At 44.6% G+C, this 22844-nt stretch overlaps 1 long non-coding RNA gene across 1 annotated transcript in view; it reads left to right on the forward strand.

Moving 5' to 3' along the window:
- The window catches only part of LOC138471786 (uncharacterized), a 70876-nt gene extending 56949 nt beyond the window's left edge, over window positions 1-13927 (forward strand). Inside the window, exon 3 of the long non-coding RNA XR_011268511.1 lies at window positions 13815-13927. This is a non-coding gene — a long non-coding RNA (uncharacterized lncRNA). The remainder of the gene's footprint in view (window positions 1-13814) is intronic.
- Window positions 13928-22844: the final 8917 nt, after the last annotated feature.

The following is a 22844-nucleotide window of genomic DNA, read 5'->3' on the forward strand; positions in this document are numbered from 1 at the left end:
AGGCTATACCCCTTTGGACTGTAACGGCGGCCAAGGTGGTTGCCAGGGCTCTCCTGGGCATTTTCACCCGTGTTGGATTCCCTAAGGAGGTTGTCTCGGACAGAGGATCCAACTTCATGTCTAGTTACATGAAGACCATGTGGAGAGAGTGCGGAGTAACCTACAAGTTCTCCACCTCTTACCATCCCCATACCAAGGGTCTGGTTGAGAGATTTAATAAAACTCTCAAGGGCATAATAGGTGCTTTGGAAGAGCCCCTAAGGAGTAAATGGGATCTCCTCCTGCCAATGCCGCTGTTTGCTTACAGAGAGGTACCTCAAGAGGGTGTTGGTTTCAGCCCCTTTGAGTTGCTATTTGGACATCCCGTGAGGGGGCCCCTCGCCTTGATCAGAGAAGGCTTTGAAGCCACCCCTCCAGGTCCCGCCAAGCAAGTGGAGGACTATGTGTTTGGCCTCAGACGGAGGATGACACAGATGATGGGTCAGGCAGCAGCTAATCTCAAGGCCAGCCAGGAATTGAACAAGTACTGGCATGACCTTAAAGCATCGCAAGTGGATTGGACTCCGGGACAGGAGGTCCTCGTGATGGAGCCCACCAAGCCTCGGGCGTTGGCAGATAAATGGACTGGACCCTTCAGGATAATCTCCAAGATGGGCAAGGTCAATTATCTGGTTGACATGGGAGCCTCTGGGGTAGCACCTCAGGTATTCCATGTTAACAGGCTCAAGCCTTTCCACCGGCGAGCAGAAGTCTCATGTCTCTTGCTAGCTTCAGAGCAAGAAGAGGATGGAAGTGAGCCCCTTCCTGATTTGCTGCATAGCAACCCTCAGGATGGCTCAGTGGAGGGAGTGCATCTCTCTCCAGATTTGACAACAGAGCAGCAGAGGGCCTGCAGGACTTTGCTCCAGCAGTATGCCTCTCTGTTTTCACTGACGCCAGGCCTTACACCGTGGTGTAAGCACGAGATTGATACTGGTGACAGTGTGCCTGTCAAAAGCAGGAGCTACCGTATGTCAGATACTGTTAAGAACCACATCCAGGCTGAGGTCGCCAAGATGTTGGATCTGGGTGTTATTGAACCCTCAACCAGTCCCTGGTCCAGTCCCGTGGTCCTTGTCCCCAAGGCAGGTTCCCAGGCAGGTACTAAGGATTGGAGGTTCTGTGTGGACTACAGAGGAGTCAATGCCGTCACCAAAACGGACGCGCCCCCATTGCCCAGGGCTGATGAGCTCGTGGACACCATAGGTGCTGCCAAATTTGTAAGCACCTTTGACCTTACCTCAGGCTATTGGCAAATAGCTCTGACGGACCATGCCAAGGAAAAGACAGCATTCTCAACGTCTGAGGGACTCTACCAGTTTAGGGTCATGCCTTTTGGGTTGAAGAATGCCCCTACCACCTTCCTGAAATTGGTCAACCATGCGCTCAGTGGGCTGGAAGCCTTTTGTGTGGCTTACTTAGATGACATTGCCGTCTACAGTTCCACCTGGGAAGAGCATTTGACACATCTGGATAAGGTGTTGCAGGCCTTGAAAAGGGCTAACCTCACTATCAAGGCCACCAAGTGCCAGATAGCTCAGGGGAAAGTCACATATCTTGGTCATGAGGTAGGAGGGGGTCAAAGCCAACCTCTCCCCAGTAAGGTACAGGATGTACAGGACTGGGAGACTCCCACTACTCAAACCCAGGTGAGAGCCTTTTTGGGCCTCACTGGGTATTATCGCAATTTCATGGCAGACTATGGAACCATAGCTGCACCCCTGAATGCTCTGACTTCACCCAAACAACCTAGGAAGGTTAATTGGACTGAAGACTGTCAGAGGGCCTTTGATGGCTTGAAAGAAAGTCTGTGTAGGGCACCTGTGTTGTGTGCCCCTGACTACTGCCGACCTTTTATCGTCCAGGCGGATGCCTACGACACTGGAATTGGAGCTGTCTTGTCCCAGTTAGATGACAAAGGGAGGGAACATCCTATCATCTTCATCAGTAGACAACTCAAGGGTATAGAACTTAGGTGGGCTACTGTTGAGAAGGAATGTTTCAGTATAGTTTGGAACCTTAAGCGTTTTAGGCCCTACCTTACGGGGTCTACCTTCAAGGTCCAAACAGATCATAAGCCCCTGAAGTGGCTTATGCAGATGAAGGGTAAAAACCCGAAACTGATCAGGTGGTCCATTACCCTGCAAGGGCTAGACTTCACCATAGAGCACAGACCAGGGAAGAGTCACGATAATGCAGATGGCCTTTTTCCAGAAGGTATGTTGACCGTCTGGATGAGGGTGTCTATCTCGTGGGAGATTAGGCACCCTAACCTCAGTCTGGGGGGGGGGTGACTGTGATGCTGGAAATGCATTGAAGGGACAGGGCCTCCCTATCCTTGTCCTGTAGTCCTTTTTCATTTGTGTTCTGTATTGTTTTCTGCCCAGGAGTCCATGTGGGACTCCTGGCAGTGCAGCTCTTCCTGTTTTTGGTTTGGTGTACAGACCCATGGGATACCCTTATGGCACCCATGTGTGGGGGCACAACCCTGTGGCCCTAGTGTATGTTTTTGGGCACCTGTGGGTGGCCCGCAGAGCAGGGTATGGGCTGGTGGCAGCTCCATGCTGAATTGACAGGTGCTCTGTGTATCCTACATTTTGGGATACCCAGGCCTTGACATTGGAATCAGTTGATTCCTGATAGGAAACAAGATGGCCCCTGTGGACTCTTGCTTTCTATTGACTGTTACCTTGTTTTCCAAAAGTCCTGGGAAGCCCTGACTCTGTCCCTTCCCCCTGACTTGCTGTTGGGTGGAAGTTCCATATATGGTGTTGCTGTGAAGTCCAGTCCAGACTGGCTGGAGCCTTCCCAGTGACTGTATGTTGTGGGTACAACCTGTGGGTGGGACCTGGGTGAATGGAGTGTGTGAGCAATATGCACTACTTGTTGTGGCTGTGTGGTTTCTGGTATGAGAGACAAAGACTGAGACAGCCCTGCCCAAAACTGGCCTGAATGCAGTGTGTAGTGTTGAATGGCTGGGTACTTGTCCCAATCCACATTCCTTGTTGTGAGTGTCTGAGAGGGAGGAGGATGGCCTGAATGCACTGTGTGCCTGATTGGCTGACTGACTGCATGAATGCCCTTTTGTATGATTGGCTGCTGAGTGTGACCCAGCAGTGTGGATGAGAGACAGGATAGTATATCTGGGGACCTCTCACCACTGGAAATTGTTCAGAAGCTGTGTCTACACTTGAAGAGTAACTGGAACTGCTGATCCTTGACGCCCAGCTGGAAGAAGAAGACTTGCTGTTGCATTTGCTTCGATCTGATCTGAAAGCCGCCGAATTCTTCGAAGACTGATCCGAGGGAGGACCTGGTAAGGCACTCTCTTCCCGTGCTCCGAGGGACCATCGAGCACTGCTTACCTTCGCCAAAGCTCCCTGGATGTCAGACCCTCGAAAGGCTGCCGACCTGAGACAGGACCGCTGAGAAGAATGAAGTGAAGCACCAGGACTTTGCCGCTGTCAAAGTCCATTACCGTCGACCAGGGTTCGCAGGTTTGTGTAACCGCTGGAGGCCCGTCGAAGTTGTGTTGCCCCAGAAGAGGGGACCGCTTGACGCCGTGCCGCCGACGACCGGGGCCGCCCGTTCCTTTGCCTAAGAATATTTGAATCAAATGACTCCCTTGTCCGCACCGACAACCGTTTTATCCTGCCGGAGAGAGTCAAGGCCGCCGACGCGCCGAGGAGAATCCACCAGTGGGTTTCCCACCATCTGAAGGCCACAAAGACTTCGACAACTCGACGTCCTTGCTGGGCCACAGTTCTGAAACTCTTTGCGGTCCAGAACTATCAAATGCTGAGGTGCCCCGCACACCTCATCCTCGCAGGATGTCGCCGACGAGCACCGCCTGGATCGACGCCGTGGTCTCGGCACCCTCGAACTTCTCATCGACGCCGTCAACGCCAAGTTCACTTTCTTCGAAGCCTCTCGACGATCCGTGACTTCTGCTTGAAAGGGGGTCACTCAAGAAGGATCCGTCGACGCTTCTTCAAAGAACTCTACTCCACCAGGTACATTGGGGGGGTAAAAACATTATAGGAGAGAACAAGACTATTGAGCAATATATGGACTGGGCTTGTGCTATATACCTTTATTTTACAGGTTGCCCGGGTGGGGGGATCTCCACACAGGACTGTGCTTAATGGTAGAAGCCAGTATTCTGCCTATTGTTTCAACCATCTTGCTTTCCCTCTTTTCTCTATTGCTGGTTTCCTTGTTATTGATCTGTGTGACATTCTAACAGTATAGTTGATGCACTTTAATGAGATCTGGTAATATTGGTGGTACCACTTTAGAATTGTATATATTTACCATTGTTGATTTCTGAGTACAAAGTGCGTTATTGTGACAGTGTACATACCTTTGAATATTAATTATATAAAGACTGTGTTTTCAGTAATACAGTGTGTGGACATTCCTTTGTGGGGGCTTGGGGACTACACTGTACTTAAGAACCAGCCTGCATCACCTCCCGAGAAGCTAGGCCTTGATTGCTCGTCTATTGCTACCCTATAGAGAATCTTGGCTGGGGTCCTCTGTGCCTCTCCTCTACCATAAAGAGAGCAGAATTACAGACACCCCCCTCCAGTCTTTACATTGCCCCACTGTGATGTTGCTCCTATTAGTTCCTACTGTGATTTTACTGCTCGGTATCCCATCATAGTACTGTCCTACAGTGGTTTTGCTCCAAATTGTTCCTCTGTAATATTGCCCAGCTGTGATTTTGCTAGGATACCCCATTGTAATTTTGACCCACTGTGCTTTTGCTCCTATGCGTCCCACTTTCATTTTGCCCCACTGTGATGTTGCTCCTATGAGTCCCTACTGTGATTTGGCTTCTAGATGTCCCACTGAAATGTTGCCCTATTGAGTTCTTGCACCTTTGTTCCCACTGAAATGTTCCATAATGTAATTTTGCTAATAGATGTCCCACTGTAATTATGCCATGATAGCATTGATATGTGATGTCCCTGTAATGATATGCTCCCTCCACTCTGACTCTGTCCTGGGGGCATCCACTGTTATATTGCGCAACTGTCATTGTTACTCTGCTGATTGCTCTGTTGTACTACCTGCTGCTGACTCACTCATATTAGTCTTGATACCTACCAGCTGTCGTCTGTCATGGTTGTCATCCCCTGCTTGTTCCACCATAATACCTACATAGTGGTCCCCATAGCTGGTAATTCTTTAATGGCTGCTGCCATCGTCTCGCTCCAATGTGATTTTTCCCACTCCTGGCTCCCCCAACGAAATGACTCCACTGGTACCTGGTACCCATATCTTTCTGCTCCTGGTTACGACCCTTATCTTTCTCTTCTGTGATATAGGGACAATCTCTGCATGCTATATGCAAACAAAGCTATAAGCCCACTATGGGTATGTCAGGACTTTGTCTAACACCTACCCTATCTGAGGTGCACCCCGACATGAAGGCTGGCAAGGTCACACCAGATAGGTGCTCCAAAGGCCAATCGGGGTCTCCACAACTGGTCCCCCCACTAACACGCTCACGTTCTACTTTCCAACATATGATACAGATACAAACTAAACTACCAACACACACCATTGGGCAACCACTCCCAACAGACATAAAACATCAGAACGCTACACCTCTCCAACCAATGTATGTATCACAGTTCTGACACTGTATCCTCTCAATTGCGTTCATAAACCTTAATTCGGTAACATGGATCAGGAAAGAAATTTCTCAAAAATTTCATGTGACAACTCTTGCTCAATATTATACGAGCAAAAAAATCCTAAAAGGCCTACACGTATATCTCCGCCCTACACTGTGCAAAGATAATCAATCATTTGTGAAACGTTGGGAACAAATATTGAATAAGTGTTCCCTTGACCTGATCCTGTTAACGATCGAAGAACTGGCCAAATCTTTATCATCGATTAACCAAGAAATAGATGACATAACACATTAACACAACAACTCTCCAAACTCAAATCAGATGATGATCTAAAAAGCATTCTTGAGGACACTAATAGGAAATTGGATATATATAAAAAGGATATCGAACAGCGTAAAATCAGGAAATTTCAGCGAGACACTTTGGATTATGTACGCGACATAGTGTACACTTGGCAAGACTTTTACAATAACTCAAGGCCAGGACCAATAAGACCACCTAAACCATCAGGTCCTACCAATAATAGCGATACTAGTGGCGTCACCAGTGGTGAGAATGAAATTCCTAGTCAGATACCAACAACAACACAGACCCCATGGAAGATGCAACAACACCAGCCCATATAAGCATAACACCAAGAACCGGGACGAAACTTCCTTTTTTAGGAGGAGGAAGACCCGAAGAGGGAAAAATAAAGCAACGTCAAAAAAACAAATAACGGATTCTATCATTGTTAACATCTCATCTAAACAACTCACAAAAACCCAAATGGACACCCATAATGTCGGTTTATCATTTATTCCGACTAACAACACCACACATTTTGAGGAGGAAGTAAATCTATTTAAATTGATACGAAAAAATGGAGCTCAAAGTATTTTTTGACTCACTTCTGGAGTCGACAGAACAACGTAAAAATATAAATACTTAGAATTGAGAAACAAAAGCTAATTTCATCCACAGATTAACCACCCTGTCATCAATTTATTCAACCTCAAAACAGCCAAGGACCTGAGATGTCTCAAGTATACTGCGTCAGATAAAAGTCAATGTCAGAAAACAACAACTCAAGCTTATCAAGGAGTTGGCAGAAGACCCCTCAATCACCCTTAAACCAGCCGATAAGGGGGGAGCAGTGGTCCTCATGGACAGCAACTTTTACAATAAAGGCTGTCTCCACTTGCTAAATGATCAAGGTAGTTATCTTGTTTTGGATTCGGACCCAATCTCTTCAATACAGAAAACCATTAAGGAAGTGGTTGACAAGGCAGAAAACATGAAATGGATCACAGAACAAACAAGTGAATTTCTGGTCAAAAAATTTCCGGTAACCCCTGTTTTTTATTCTCTTCCTAAAATAAACAAGAACAGCACCAATCCACCATTCAGACCAATTGTCACGGGAAATGAATGTGTATTCCAGCCATTTATCTAGACCGAGCGCTACAACCTTTGGTACAACTAACATCTACCTACTTAAAGGATATGTCACATTTTCTTAGACTGCTCAAAGAGATATGTATTGAAAATCCTTCAGTGATTCTATTTACACTTAATGTAAATATTTTATACACATCCATACCTCATAGTCATGGTATAGAAGCACTTGAATGGTTCTTGTTGAAACATAGAGAAACTCTGATTCAAAAAACATTTGCTATTGAATTGATCAATCTAATTCTTTACAATAACTACTTCCGAATCAAGGGAAAGTATTACCTACAGATTGCAGGAACATCAATGGGCTCAGCAGTAGCACCATCATATGCTAACATATTTATCTTCCATTTCGAGCAGACCTACATACTCAACAAAGACCCTTAGAGAAGTAAGATTGTTTTTTGGAAATGATTTATCGACAACAACTTTGGAATTTGGCAAGGCACTTCTGAAGAACTTCAACAATTCTTTCAATATCTTAATGGTTGCCATGAGAGAATTACCTTTACTTTAGAAACAGGCCAACCTAGCATCCACTTTTTGGATGTGAACATTGAGAAATCAGGGATGGACCTTATTACCACCATTTACAGAAGGCCCACGTACACCAACAGCACATTGCACTTTGGGAGCTTTCACCTGGCACATCTTAAGGACAATTTACCTTTCAGCCAAATGCTGCGTCTTAAAACAATCACTTCTGACACTAGACGTCTACAAGACAAAAATGAAAATATGAAACAGAGATTTAAGAAGAGAGGTTTTCCTGAGGAAATTTTGGATAAAGCCATCAAAAGTACAGAACCCCTGTCATGGACCAATCTTTTGGAAGATCAACCTAAGAAGGAGCCGGCAAGACTGATTCATACCCTTAAATATTCAAGTCAAAGTTATCAAATAAAAAGAATGATCAACAGAAATTGGGATCTCATAAGATCAGACCCCAACCTGCATAGGTTGTTCCCACAGCCCCCGATGCTAGCATATAAAAGAGGAAAAAACTTCAGGGACAGCCTCATCAGAGCAGAAAAACCAAGAAAGTCTAACCAAACTACCTTGAGAAAACAAAAGAAGGGCACATATCTATGCCTTAATTGTCACCATTGCACTCATATCATCAAAGGCAACCACATCAGACACCCTAACAGTGGTAAAAAGGTGTTCCTGAATGATTTTTCTACCTGCAACAGCAAGAATGTGGTATATGCATTGCAATGCCCATGTGGCAAATATTATGTTGGAAAGACTATCCGAAAAGCCAAAGAGCATTGGATGGAACATAAGTCCAACATTAGAACATGCAAAAACAAATCCCCAGTGTTTAGACAATTCAAGAAAAATGGACACAGCATCTGTCAACTCAGATGGGTAATTTTAGAAGTAATCCATCCGCTACCAAGAGGAGGTAACTTGGCCAAAATATTGGCACAGAGAGAACTCTTTTGGATTCATAAACTTGATGCAGTAACACCACACGGGCTTAATGAAGATTATTACTTAGGCCCATTCCTCTAATCAATTGAAAAACTCCAAAATACCCATTGTATAATTTTCAAGTATTTACTGGATCGAGGGCTTCTCTTGACAACATTTAAACAACCTTCCTGTTAAACCTCACATTTAGAACTGTGCTCTAATAACAACCATTACTATTCACACTTTTACCACCAGACATTAAGGGCCTCATTACACGGTAGGCGGTGAGCCATGGCGCTATTAGCGCCATGGCTCATGCCGGTATAATACCGGCACCGCCTTGGCGGAAAGGGGATTTACCGCCCCATCCCAAGGTTGGAGGGGCGGTAAATCCCCCTTCCGCCATTGCCCTTCCCCATTCCCATTTCTGCCCCATAGGGCTCTATGGGAATGGGGAAGGCGCTAATTACGGCACCGCAATTTTGCGGTGCCGTAATTAGCTCCGAGGTCCCTTAGCGGGTTGGTATTTAACGCCTGCAAAAAGCAGGCGTTAAAACTCCAACCCGCTAAGGGACCTCATAGTAAGGCGGCAGGTATTTACCGGTACCGGTATTTTACCGGTGCCGGTAAATCCCTACCGCCTACCGTGTAATGAGGCCCTAAATGTCTATTATTTTGCCATAAGTACATTGTCCTTTAACTTTCATCTAGGGCATCTTTTTGTCACTTATTGACAACTTATTAACATGAACTTGATGTCTTTGAGATTGTTAACTTATTATTTGAGTCAGACCTTATTATTGATACTTTCCCTGTGTTAGAGGTCAAGCAGCATATTGAACCAACTGTGAACTGAAAGTGTTGCTCTAAATATATCTGTTTCTGAGACGTAGTCTAATTAAATGGAGATCCACACACTAATAACAGATAACCTCAAGAAATGATACCGACTTTAATCACACGTCAAATTGCTGTCTTGTATACAAAAATCATGACTATAATGAACAGATTCTGCACTCCCTTTAGGAGACAGTATATATTCATGCTAGCAACATATTGGATGTTATACATTGTAAAGATGTACAGATTGTGCACTCCTTACATAAGACAGGATAGATACATTTGACATGTTGCCTTAGTTACTTAAAAATTTTTTTGTCAGATATCGAACATCCTTCCATAATCTGTGGATGAATCTGATATTTAGTGTCTCGCCATGATACAGCACATAAGCTATAGGACATTTAAATTCATTAGAGGTCATTGCTTTATGGTTTACATAGCCCCTATACTGAATAACAACCTTCCTCAAAATGAGGCTCGTAGACACACCCCATGATACATTAGTCTTTCTTAAAAGTGGACGCTATAGTGGTACCTCTACTCACTGCTACAGTCACAACTTTTTACTTAACTAAGCGCATCAATAGATGGGGCATATATAGTCTGGTGTGCAGACTGTGCTGATTAATTATCATCTGTATGAGGACATTTTATGGCTAATGTCAGGCTCTCCAAATCCCTCCCGATATTCCTCCCCACCTGTGTCTTCCACCAAGCCGTCGAGGACTATGGAATCCTTCTTCTTTCGGGGTCTTCGAGGTTCCTTCACCTTCTTCTCCTTCTTTTGATGCAAATACGGGTGAGCTCCATCGGAATCCACCTTGGCAGGATAGACCACCAAGCCCCGGATTGTACCTTAAATTCATAGACAATAGTCCAATAGAAGTGGTAAGTCTTTTCCGGTAAGTAATTCTGAATACTTGAAAAAAATCTCAGCTCCAGGATAGCATAGAATCCTTAGATGAACCGTGGAGTTCCAATAGCAACAAAGGTGGAATGTGAAGTAAAAGTACCAAAGCGGCAAAGAAACCAGGTAGTAAGAATGAAGACTACACAGATAGCGATGCTCTAAGAATAAGGAGAGCCGGTAAATAACCAAGTGTATTAGGAAACAGAAAACATAACTGAACAGCGAGGCACAGAAGACGGAAAGCAACAGGGAAGTGAAAGAATTGTAACAGAGTATACAGAACAGAACCGCCAGGCGCGGGAGATGTAAGCAGCAGGTAAGTGAAAGAAGCGTTTACAGAGTAAACAGAACAGGACCGCGAGGCGCGGGAGACGGATAGCAGTAGGTAAGTGAAAGAACTGTTCAGAGTAAACAGAACAGAACCGCGAGATGCGGAAGATGGAAAACCATATGTAAAGACCAAAGCATCGCCTAGGGAGGGCGACGCTAGAAGGATAAGAAAGCCGATACCAGGTTCCGCTCTAAATGATAACTCACTGAAAAGAAATACAGCAGAGTTGGATAATCAGGGAAAAGTACAGGAATGGCAGACTATTCCTTCCAAAACTTGACCCCGTCGTGAAGAAGAATTCTTCCTACTAATGTAACCTTCTGAATGAAAAAACAAACATGCAGAAGGATCAATTAATTGAAAGACTGGATACCCCGAGACACTGTGGCTGCAAAGGAAACACGTAATGTTAATGTGAACAATATCAATACGTATTTCAGAGTTAACAAAAAACAATATACCCACTAACCTGTACTAATTTATGCAGGACTTCAATTGGGGTCTACATTTCAACACTAGCACAGCAATGGTTAGCTGGGTCTGAAATTAAACGTACAATAGTTCAGTAAGAAATATGGTAAGAAAAGAGGCAGGAGGAAACAGAGGATTATATCTTACCACCAGAATTCTTTGAGTCTTAATGATCCAAAAGGTGAGACAAAGTTCGTAGAACAAAGTTCCAAATAATGCAAGCTATTCCCGTAGGAACGTGGACGCCTAATAAGTCCCAAAACCTGTCCCGGCGGAACGAGTATGCCTAAGCACACACCATAGGAAGTCTCTAGTCCAAGTGTGTGACAGCAGTAATAATTGCAGGAAGTAGCCGGAGGTGAAGACACTAGGTGAAGCAATCTCAAGAAAACAGTTCCGCATTCAATGCCGAAATTTCAGGAGCAAGACAGAAGCAAGGTCGTGGGAGTAATCTGAGTCGAAAACTTGACGGGCAGCATACAAAACCAGGGGGTAGACGAGAGCGGTCCAGGAAAGCAATCCGAGTCTTGGTAACCGATGAGTCCATAAAATTCAAGGAGGAGGCAGAGGCAAAGTTGTTAGAGCAATCCGGGTCAAAGAGGGTAAGTACAAGACAAGAAAAGCACTCGAAAATACCAAAAGAACAAGACGAGAAAGCAAGGTACACGTAACTTCAGGCATGAGAAAATATCAGCGTATTCAGAAGCAACAAAGCTCAGAAGGGGCGAAACTAAAAAGGAGTAATCACGTCAGCCTAACGTCGACGTCCAGGACGCTGGCTTCTACTTCCTAGCAGCTGAGATCCAAGTTTCCAAGGCAACCTCCACTTGCTAGGAAAACAGAACTGCCGAACTTTCTTAATCGGCTGGCCCCATTTGAAGGCAGGCAGCACATACTTGGAACATCGTTTAGTACATGGGTGTAGAAGCAGTTTATTAAGGGCAGGGACAGGTTCACGTGTACAGGCAGCACGTATAATATTCTTAACCATGACAAGGAATGATATAGCAAGAATGGCAGTAAGTATCAACAGAGAACTGAAGACAAGAATAACGGGGAAAGAATGTTAACACTCGCACAGCAGACACAGGAGAACCAGCTGAAAGAAAACAGATACGACGCACTCCATTCTAGGCTTCGCCCACCCTTATAGAGGCAGCAGCCATTTTCAGTGAAGTCTAGACCGGTAACCTAGATTCATGACTTGTATTTCCAATGATACCATAGCTTCCAAGGCCGCCACATGACAGCTAATCCCTAACAGACCGCTCCTTCTGTAATGCAAAAGCCTAATAGGTATCTCTATTCATTGCTAGTGTTGGTATTTATTTACACCACACTTAAACGTAGTAGCAAGAACCAGATGTAACATTAGGTTTCTTGAATATATTTTCATTTACACTCTAGTACCCCATTTGCATTTGGACCCAGTACCCCATTAGTAGAAGTTGCTTTAACAACTCTTTTAAAAAGGGGACTGTATACTTCTTTACTTATTTGACACAATATCCCCATGATTAGTATCAACATTGGTTTAAATATATTTGTTTGACCCCACATAGAACCAATGAACAATTTATTACGATTTCAGCAATCTCAAATGTTCTTGGGCGACATAACAATGACCCGACGTTTGTTTACAACAATGAGGTCATACACTTCACGAACGTCATTTACATCATGAACGTGATGACATCATATTAAATCGCCATATACAAATACGGCAATTTTTTTGTTTAGGAACATCATCATAGCGTTACTGGTGATGCCTCCACATCTCCTCAGGACCCAGAAGTTACTGATATGTTCCTACATATTCCTAGATCTCTACTTCATCTAGCCTACAATGACCCTCCTCCTTACTTATAGGTGACCAGAAATACCGCATAATACCAGCCCACCTGGATTCTTCGGGCCTTTTTTGCTCGTGAACAGACTTATCTAAGCTTCCTGTCCACAGAAAAGAAGCGTCTCTTACCTTGGCTAGCCAATCCTTCAATTATCCCCAAGTAAGTACCCAGGAATGCCTTAAGATTATTCTTTTTTTTGTAGCTAAAAAAGACATTAGCATACACAATGTCAAAATGTCTTCCCTCTCTTTAGAGAAGGTATGGATGAGCGTGTCCCTTACCATTTCCTACTCTGATGGATCAGATGAACTATTACGTGACAGCATGACATTAGAGGTAACCCAATTAATTTCTTATGACCCATTTATTCATTGCACTCACCCTTTCTTCAATATCCTCAGCAGTTTTTCTTGAAACACTCTGCCAATGTCTGTTAATATTCTTTAGATATGAGCACCAGTTCAATAATACCAACTAATGACACTTTTTCTAAAACTAGTATACTTAAAAGGGTTTAGAGGCACTAAGTCATGGATGTTAAAAGCCTAGAGACAGACTGTCCACTAGTCTCCATTATAGAAATCGGGATGATGAATTCAACGGCCTTAGCAGTCAATTGCTTGACATACATATATAGTGATAAGCCATCAGCTTAGTGGTTACAACCAGATTATGTATCCCTTCTCTTACTATTTTGAATTGACAACCTACAAAATAAGATCAAATCTTGTTTGTGAGCATTTTTTGAATTGTCTTTTGAATTTTTTTTGTTCTCAATAATTTCATATGACTGTATTTTCAATACACAGATTACTCAATAAGTACATAATTTAATTGACATTTTTGCTTGATTCTTTTTTAAATAGATTTAAAGTCTGAATAGATTTGATCAGCCCCTGAAGAGGAGAACTCATCTCGAAATGCGTTGGGCAACCCCCCTTTTTTGGATCAATAAAAACTTTGTGGAAAAACCTAACAAAAAATGTTTGCTAGCTTAATTACTGATGGATACGTTATTTACCTCTCCTCAGGTATAAGAATAATGTTGATTTACGTATTGCACTAAGAAATTCTGAAATGTGTAAACATTGATTGTAAAACGTTTTAGCTTATTTAGCCTCAGACAGTGTGCAGGGGACAGGAGTTTGCTAATTGGGAACTTATCTGTTTTGCATTAGAAAGCAGAAACAACACATAAAATGCAATTAGAAAAGAATAACAATCACAAACAAAGATAAAATGTATCACCATAAGCATGGAAAAGCAACACACAGGCACAATATTGGCAGCACGCAACCACAAAGAGAAATAACACTCAATGGCAGAAAAAACACTAGTGTATGAATTCAAATCGAAGGGTAACAAACATCCTGATCCTTAGAGATGTGTCAACGTATTGATGCAAAGCCATCAAAGCGACCATTCCCAGAACTAACAATACAGTACATATTTCAGGTCTAAGTGGACCAAAACATCCCTGTCACAATATTGGCAAAAGAGACTTTTTTAATAACCTTTCTCTCACTAGAGGCACCTATATCTCCCCTGTGGATGCAGATACCTCACTATACACACGTCAACTAGACACAGACCTACACACACATTACCCTGGTATTTCCGAATGGCACAGAACAAAAACAGCAAAGCTAGATTGCTTGTTTCCTCTATCTCCACTTACCAAACCCAGTTCCCCTATTATTCAGGGCCCATAGTTCCAACAGGGCATCCAAACAGAATCACAATGTGGTATAAAATGCATTACTACCCAGCGAGGGACAATCAGTTCGTAACAATCAATCTGATTGACCCTCACTGGGTTGTTACCTGGTCGACAAAGACACACCTCATGTGAGTCCGAGCTCCGCGTACCGCTGAGTTCCTTTCCTTTCTTCGGCAGGCCGCCATGGAAAGGGAGAAGGAACTACGTGCAGTCCCTTCTCCCCGATAACATATAACATATAGATGTTGGCGTTGACTCTGTGGAGGGTGGACCCTTTCTGCTCGCCACATGTCATTGAGCATTGTTGTGATCCTCAGGTACCCATCTGGATGAGGTAGTGTATGTTGGTGATGCTGGACTCAAACCATCGAAGCACAGCACCACTGATTCCAATCCATGTGAACACGGTGGTGAGCAGTGCTTTGTGAATTAACATATTGAATGCGCCATTGAGATCAAGCAGAACCAGAAGGCAACTGTCCCCTTTGTCCATGATGAGGAGTGTGCCCTCCATGAACTGGACCGTGGCAGTCTCGATGCTGTAATTCGGCTAGAATACAGGCTTGCGATTTTGAAGTTCATTGTGTTGGAAAATCTTTTTGTGTAAATTAATGGTGCTAGTCTTATGAGTGATGTTTCCAAAGAAGGGTACATCAGTGATGGAGCTGTAGTTAGCTCATCAGGTCAAGTATTGACTTCCTTGGCAGATGAAGTATCTGGCTGATTTTTGAGGCTTTGTGAAAAACGTCTTGAATGGCTTATGCATTGATCATCCATTGATCATGCACAGAATTCAGTATTTGTCCTGTGCCATTGATTGAGATGGGATGATGTTGTCCTGGCAGGAGGTGGTCTTAAGAGTGGTGAAGATCCAGTGCCATGGCCTTAAATTCTGACAACCTTGGCAGTTGGCAGTGATGTTTCTTGTCGGTTGGCTGTTGGTAATGTCGATGTGAATTTTGTTGACTGTGTTCAACTCCATTTTTCTCTGGATTTGGTTAAAATGGGAACTGGTAAGGGACAGATGCAGAGGCATGATGCCCCTGAAGATGACTGTGATGTTGTTGAAGCCTTCTGCTGTGGTGGGTGGGTATTTACATGTTTTGATACTGGTGTTGAGGCACATTTGCTCTCTGCAACCTGCTGTGTGTACCAACATGCAGATGGCTGTTTTGTTGCTCTACCACCAACTCTCGGTGTGTTAAGTGGGGCTGAGGACCACGCTACCTACAACTTGCTCTTACTAAATACTCTCCCTTCAGATCTTTACGCTCCTCCGGAACCAACTCTCTGTGTGTCAAGCACTTCTCTAAAAAGCAAGCTGGTGGCCGATCTCTTTCCTCAGCAGGCTCCCTCCTATGGAACAGCCTCCCTCTTCTGCTTCATCTTGAGCCGGATATCCTCAAATTCTGGAAGCTCCTCAAGACTCTCCTTCCCTTCCTCCCTCCCTTGATAATCCCACAGGTGCTGAGATTGGTAACCAAGGCCTTTATGTGTCCTCCCTGGTCCTGGGCTCCCACACCTAATCGCCTACAGCCTCCACCCCTCCCAACACTTTGTCTTGGCACCCATTGGCATATGTCTTCACATGCCTGCACTTACTTATTTATTGGCGGCTGACCACTCCACCTTTGCACTTACAGGTACTCACACTCTAGCACTTCCCTCTAGAAACACCTAGCACTTACGCCACCCCCCACCCCTTTGGCCCTCTCTCTCTCTGCACTTGCACGTTCAGAATGCTCACAAGGCCTAGTAGGTCCAGCTCTATCTTCCATTGTCATATTTGCTTTCTTTCTCATGTTCCCTCCCTGCTACCCTGTGGGTACTTTGAAACACAATTTACTTGATGTATAGCGCCTTACAAATGCACAATAAATAAATAAATAAAATTGCAGCTTCACTAGTGCATGGGTGTTGACAGGGTCTGCCAGCACACCACTGAGTTGGTAAATTAGGGTGTTGATGTTGGGTGATAGACTGAAATAGACTGTCAAAGGGAAGAGGTCTTCTTCCAGAGATCCACAGAGACATCATGAAGAAGTAGCAAGATGTCTTGACTGACTTCTGTTGGTCACAGTGGGTTGGTGGACTGGGTCTGAAAAGGTATGGTTACATGGTTAGATCAGCGCCATTGAAGAGGTGATAGGCCATTGATGTAAGGCGATGTAATGAATAACAATATTGTAGTCTCTGTTGACCTGCAATGAGATGTGTCATGTTAAGGCTGCTGAGTCCAAATTAGTATTCTTGATTGCTGGGGTTCCTTGCAATTTGAGGTCTCCGAGAAAAATATTGATGAGCAATTGACAAATATGTGAATATATTTTGCGATTTCAATTTTTTTATTGTGCCATTTTGGTTACTATAAACCTAATACACATTTATGAAATAAATAACATATCTAAAATGACTAAAGTGCATACACTGATAGATAAAAAACAATACCTAGGTAAAGTACATGATTAAATTAGTTGTTACAAGGGACTACAATCAATCATGTTAAAACACAAACTTGTTCAAAACGCAGATTTGTTAAATGTTAAAGGTATTTGTACCGCGCACCGTCACCAATGGAGTTGGTCCCCAGGTGATCTGGCGGATCTGCAAACGAGAAGGTGGGGTGGGTTAGTAGGTGAAGCGAGAGTAGGATAGTGAGAGGAGTGGTGTTCTATTGGCAGCTTCAACTCGGTATACACCGGGTGCTGAGCTTTGGTGCAAGTATCGGATCGATGTCAGGCCTCGTGTGCTGTTGGTACGGTTTATGTGTTGTTGTGGTGTTGTGAAGTGCGTGTGGGTTGTTGTGCAAGAGATGGTTGTGTGAGATTTTTGAGTGAGATAAGTCTGCAGAAACGCTGAGTTTTTTGTTAGTGGGTTATATGAAGTTTAAAAGCTAACATTCAGAACTCTGTCCGAGTGTGGCGCTCGTCAATCCTCCCAATCACATCAGGATGGGCGAAGGGGTTACGCCTGGCAGGGTTTTAGGTTTGTGTGAGGCGCTCCCTGTGCTGTTCTAATCCACTCAGTAAGTGTTCTAATTGCTTCTCGTTGTTCTATTATAGCGAGCTCTGTAGGAGTTCTAATGCTGATGGATTGATTAATGTGGGTTGGGTGTCTATTCTCCTCCTTGGGTGCTGGAGCTGGTGTTGTCGTCTCCTCTCAAAAACGTTCTATTTAAATGTGTCTGCTGGGGTTTTTGTTTATGGTACGGCTGGGAGGCAGTGGATGAGTCGTTTAAGGGCTTTCGTCTCGGTCTGAGTATGTGATCAGTCTATGGTGACCTCCTTTTGTGGCTATTTCCCATAATATCTTATGGTCTGTCGTGGGGTCCATTCTTTGGGTTCTGTGTATGTCCATTTTGGGGGTGACCGAGGTTGGTGTGATTTCCATCGCTGTTTAACGGGGTAGGCATTCTGGTGCGTCGCTGTTGTAGTTACGCTGTGAAGAGCCATGATTTGACGAGTTTCAAACAGTTTTGTTAAATCTCGATCACCAGAGAGCTCAATCTTGTTATTGGGATTTCTAATAGAATTTATTTTGCATCTGGGTGGACTGTAAATCAGGCAAAGGGTGGCTGTTTGGGCATGGTAGAATGGGAAATGGCATGTCAGGAGTACCTTGGATTTGACTGGTGAGGGGTCCTGGAGGATGCACATCCATAGGTTCATGTGGATGACAGCAATGCCAGTTCCAGTCTTCTGTGTGCACTTGAAGTGCTGGAGGCCGTACATATTTAAGATGAAGACATCAACGAGGATGGGGAATGTTGTGGTGTGTCATGTTCCTGTTATGAAGAGTGCCTCAAGATTACACATGGTGATAATAGATCTGAAATTTCACTAGGATTAAGAACACTGTGATCTGATGCATAAATCCCCCATAAAAGCCATTGTCCGGTAGAGCCTCATATCGACCAACACATTTCAGCAACACAACCTAGCACCTAACTGTTAATGACCCTTTGCCCTGTCCTGTTTTAATTTTTTCGTATTGCTTCTCTTTCCTCAATTATATTGTTGTCATTATTATTATTACTGTTATTATTATTCTTATTATTGTATTTATTGAGCGCAGACCTAGTGTCGGGAAGTAACAGGGCACTTCGCAATCCTAGGGGCACAGTGATGGAAGCAGAGAAAAAGGGAGCGCGCAGCTAACAGGGGAGGGCTGCCGATTGGCAGCAAGGGATCTTCAAGCATCCAGGGGAAGAAACAGTGAGGAGCAAATCGCAGAGTCTCAGTAGGGTGTGGAGTGCACAGTGTGTGGACCTAGGTGTCAGGGAGGATCCATTCCTTGAAACAGAAGGTCATGAGCTCCTTTCTGAACTGTTTCAGCAATGGGGTGACTCTGATGTTGACAGAAAGGTGGTTGCAGGAGGGAAGGATGCCCATCATTGAGGATTTTAAGGGCATCGTCGATCACCTTGATGGTAGTTGTTTCTTTGCTGCGATCTGTGTCTGAAGGAGATTGGTAGGACTGAAGGAGGTTTTTCAAAGTGTTGACGGAGTTGTGTGGCCACTGCTTTCTCAAGGATCTTACCTAGGAAGGAAAGATGGGCGACCGGGGAGTAGTTGATGATTTTGTCAAAGTCCAGTGTTGGTTTCTTGAGAGGTTTTAAGGATTTGTCCAGTGTTGAGGGTCGAGGGAAAAATGCCTTGAGTTAGGGAGCTGGTGATGATTGTCAGGTAAGGGAATAGTACTTTAGTCACAAGGGTCTTGAGTACGTAGGCAGGGAGGACGTTGCCAGCATAAGATCTGGCATGCAACGCAAGGGTGGCAGTCAGATATTCTGTAGTTAGTGTCTTGAACGTTGTCCAGGTAGTCGTGGTTTTGCGAGATCCAATTTGTATTGTGTTGTGCAGGGGTATTGCTAGGTCTGGAAAAGACCTGGCGCTATGCTAATGTTGGAACTGTTGGACTGGGGTCTAGCTAGCTTTTTGGTTATAGCTCCTGAGATTCTATCCTGGGCTAAAACCAAAGACCAGGGACTATGGCCCCTTTAATCTCCCCCTAGCAATGCCTCTGGTGTTGTGGCATTGGTTTCTATGTTTTGGCGGATCATGCTGATCTTGTTGAAGAAAGAGTTGATGACAGTGGACTTTTCGCTGGAATGCCTTACGGGTGGGTCGGGGAGAGTGTTGACACAGTGCTTGATGGCTTTCAAGAGGGCTTGGCTTTCATTATTGGTGCTGGCTATGGTGTTTTGTTAGTAGGTGGCCTTAGCAGTGGTGATCAGTTGACTGCGTGAATCACGCGGTTCCTTGAGCAGGGCACGGTTTGATGCGCTGCAGGATTCTCCATGGTGCTCCTTCGTGAAATGTAATGTTTGCAACACAGATAAACAATTGGTAATTTTCCTGCTTTGTCAGCCCATACATTCGATTCAAACTCCAGGTGCAGTAGTTGCATAGTCTCAGTTTAACTGCCAGATCATACCTCTCCTCCCCACCCCCATATAGTCGACAGCTAATTTGGAAAGTTTGAACACCCAACCCTCAATAAAGATTCTCCTTTGACCTACGAAAACCAGACACTACTTGGGGTGTGGTATTACAAAAAATATACACACGGTGCAGTGGAATGAACACTAAGACAAAAATTGCCCTTGTTAAAACAAGTATTCTTTCAATGCGTTTTTGCACCAGTGCAATGTATCCCACAGTCATTGTCCTTTGCCAAAGCTTTGCAAGAACACGTTTTGTTTTCCCCCACTGGAGCAGTTTCCGCCCATTGCAAAGTTTCTGTTTAATGTGGCCGGTTCCTTTTCTCTTGCACAAGCTCTGGGGAGCATCTGTTGGAAAAACCTGGGGCCCGCGATTCCAAGAAAGCCTTCGTAGAGGAAAGATTGATAGGGCACTGGCAGGAAGGAGAACACAATTAACCCAACTTCCTTTCCTGCTAAGAAAAAAGACCTGGAATTAAATGTCATACATCACTGCAAAAAAGGAGTCTCTTTCATAAATCACTGCATTTTTACCGGCCAATCGGCGAGGAGCTTTCAGCAGCCCTCTGTGTCAGCTAAGAGGGGATCACAGGCAGGCTTTAAGCGTTGAAAAATAAGCAAGGGAAACAAGCTTACATTATCAAAACTTGCTCCATTATAAGGGGATAAAAGCAAGAAGGCGGATTGATGTGTATATAACAGAGGCACCTGGGTCGCCCACATGCCTTCAGAAATCCATAAACTCTAGTTCCATAGCTGCCTAGTGGCCTCTGGCACATCGGACACCTTTGGCGTTCCTGAAATTTGTTTCAGCCGCATTTCAGATGTTGGGTTTCAAGTCTGATAAGGATAATGGGGGAAAAAAGAAACCACAAATCCCACAATGCAAAGTGTTATATTTGAAAAGTAGGAGCTGGGCAAAGTGTGACATGATTTAGGGCGTTTTGGCAACTACAGGCCAAGTTGACTACAAGGCTCCACTTCCACCAGACATATTTTTCACAGTTTGTATAACTCCATTTACAGCTAATGTGTGCTGGTACTTGTAGTCCTATTAGATACATTGTCGTTAATGGTTTCTATTTAATACGATATTGCAATGAATGCCCTATTGATATGCATCATTGCTATTGCAAATGGTGCATATTTATTAATTATGGAGTATCTTCTCAACAGACATGCCAAAATGCCCTATTCCATTCGGCAGATGCTTCCCCAGCCTCTTCTTTTCATTGCATTCTGGGACTTTTAGTCCTAGAGTACCATTAGAAATGCAGGAATACACGTTCCAAAATGCCAAAACAACCAAAAGGCCCGGGGCTCCACCAGCCCACATCAGCGACGCCCCCCTCAGCGATGCTGCTGCGTGCAGGGATCTGGTACAACTCATTGGTGGGCGACTGATTGCACTCTTTTTTCCGCATTTGTGGTGGTATTTTTTTGGAAGGGCAAGCACCCCATAAGCCCCTTCTACGCCACCCTACCCTTTCCCCAACCCCAAAATTAAAAATAGACCCTATCCCCACATCCCACCTAAAAATGCAGCGAGTTGGGCAGGTACCCCCTTAGGGTGGTACTAGGTGCTCCCCAGAAACTTGGGGCTGGCGCTGGGCTGCATTGCTTTTCATGCTGTCTTTTTTTTAAAGCAATAATTTCTAATAGCAGCGCTTTCCATCTGACCCAGGCTCGGTCCACCCAGTCCTATTTTTATTGTATGCATTCAGGTACATGAAGTTGTGACGTCACCATTATAAATTCAGGACTGCAAGGCCAAGAACGCAAAGAAACATCAGGACAGTGTGGATTGCACCAGCCTGACATGGACTTGAGTGTAGTCCAGAAATATCCTAATAGGCAGTTATTTTTTTAGCAGCAGGCAACTAAAAGAGCGTAGGAGTGGCCCTTTTTCTTCTGAAAATTCTCAGCACCTGTTAAGTGTTAATGTTTGGTTCATTAGCAGTCGGATTGGCCATCTGATTTTCAAAGCTTCAAGTTGGCTTTTGGGGCGCGATTCTGAAGTGCATGCAAACATAGAAAAGTGTTGCTCTGTGCAGAAGAGTACTTTTCTTAAAAGCATTACATTCTGTCAAAGTGAGAACGTGGCTGTGGCGCTGCCCGATGACGGGCGTGCACGCGGCGGCGTGACATTGCACGCCGTCGCGTGCAGTTTAAATAAACGGGGCATTTCCCGGCCGCGGGAGAGCGACCGGGAAGCCCGAACCAAGACAGACGTGTCAGTCCATGTTCTTGGGGCCGGGGCTTGCGGCGAAGTGCGCGGGGGCGCCAGTCACCCTCAACAGTGGCGACGAGTGGGGGTAACGATGCCCGGGCCCGGCGGTGATATTGTGTAAAATTTTCTCACCGGAACGAGGTCGAAGGACAGACTTCGTTTCATGCCGCGGGTAGTGCGTTTGCCCACGCGGCTGGCGGCCATTTTGTGTAACGGCTGTTGGACTTCAAGGAGCTCCGGTTTGGGCCCTGAAACGACCCCAGGCCTAATTTTTGGACGCTTTATTAGCTAACAGCTACATCTACACGGAGGTGTGCATGTTTGGTGCATTAACTTAATTTTGGGTTTACTACGTCGAGTGGAAGCTAGGAGAAGGCCTATCTTGACTGGGCCTGCTGCATCCAGTCACTATCCTGCTACTAATTTTTGGAAAACCGAAAGGCATCCTGCTTTTTCGTCCCCTTCATCATCATCCTGGTGAACCCATCTGTCTTTATCCTCTT

This window comes from Ambystoma mexicanum, chromosome 8 (assembly GCF_040938575.1).
Source record: "Ambystoma mexicanum isolate Mex_15411 chromosome 8, UKY_AmexF1_1, whole genome shotgun sequence".
Taxonomy (NCBI): Eukaryota; Metazoa; Chordata; class Amphibia; order Caudata; family Ambystomatidae; genus Ambystoma; species Ambystoma mexicanum.